The sequence below is a fragment of the Argiope bruennichi genome, chromosome 8 (genome assembly GCF_947563725.1).
Source record: "Argiope bruennichi chromosome 8, qqArgBrue1.1, whole genome shotgun sequence".
NCBI classification, from domain to species: domain Eukaryota; kingdom Metazoa; phylum Arthropoda; class Arachnida; order Araneae; family Araneidae; genus Argiope; species Argiope bruennichi.
The window spans coordinates 63,667,771-63,668,824 of record NC_079158.1 but is presented as its reverse complement, the minus strand read 5'-3'; the positions used below and the strand labels follow the sequence as shown (position 1 = coordinate 63,668,824).

Here is a 1,054-nt window from a genome sequence, read left to right as displayed (position 1 = left end):
TCAAAAGGCAGCGATATCACTGTTGTACTTATGTGGGTTTTTTTTTTTTTTTTTTTTAAATTTACATGAGTTTAGTTTTTAGTGCTTAACCAAAACTTCTTAAATCAGTCTCCCACTATTTTACTGTGACTAATTATATCATTCCTATTTCATTAGCATTGTATTCCATTTTAGAAAAAAAAAGGTTTGCAATTTCTGTGGTAAAATATGGAGGCGCCGGGTATCGATCCCGGTACCTCTCGCATGCTAAGCGAGCGCTCTACCATCTGAGCTACGCCCCCTACGTACAATAGTCTGTGATTGTCTTTTATATGATTTTACTTACTTCAGCTTTACCTAATAATTTATTGTGGATTGAAATATATTATGCTTTTAAACGTTTGACATTTATTTTATCATATGAAGAACGCCATCTATTGGCTAAAGAAAAAGGTATTTTAATGAGCTTACTTTTTCTAATTTTGTGCTTGTATGTTTATTTGAGAATTAATCAAAATTAGAGGCTAATGAAAAAAAATCAACCAATTATTAAAATTTTATTGCCAATTGTTTTTTTTTAATTCATAGCATTTACAATGATTTCTTCTTACGTATATAAGAAAATTTAGGACTTTTTAAAATAAAGCGTTTCGCATCATTTAATCTTTAAAAAATATAAATATTCCAATAAACTAAGGTAGCATCATTTCTCTGAAATTCTATCACTCTAGATTTTTTTTTTTCATTTATCCATAATTTATTAATCCGAAGTGCTTAAAATATTAATGAGTTCGTTGTGTCGGAAAATGTTGTACAATATTTTCTTTTCTTTGAAAATGGATGATTTAGGATGATAATAAAGTGAGCGATAAAAAAAAAATTATGATTGAAATTTATCGTATTATTAATAGTAAAAATTTTATTATTTTTAGAAAAATTCTAAAATCTTCGATTTTTGGATCTTGATTCCGTTGGGAAAGTCCATATGCATAATAAACTGAACAGATGCAGGATTATAACGTGACATAAAATATTTTTATTATTAGGTGCTTAAAAATTGTTGAAGTAATCAGAA

At 27.2% G+C, this 1,054-nt stretch overlaps 1 non-coding gene across 1 annotated transcript; it reads right to left on the bottom strand.

Moving 5' to 3' along the window:
* Window positions 1–208: 208 nt before the first annotated feature.
* Window positions 209–281, bottom strand: Trnaa-agc (transfer RNA alanine (anticodon AGC)). The gene has a single exon. It is a non-coding gene; the product is annotated as a tRNA-Ala (tRNA).
* Window positions 282–1,054: the final 773 nt, after the last annotated feature.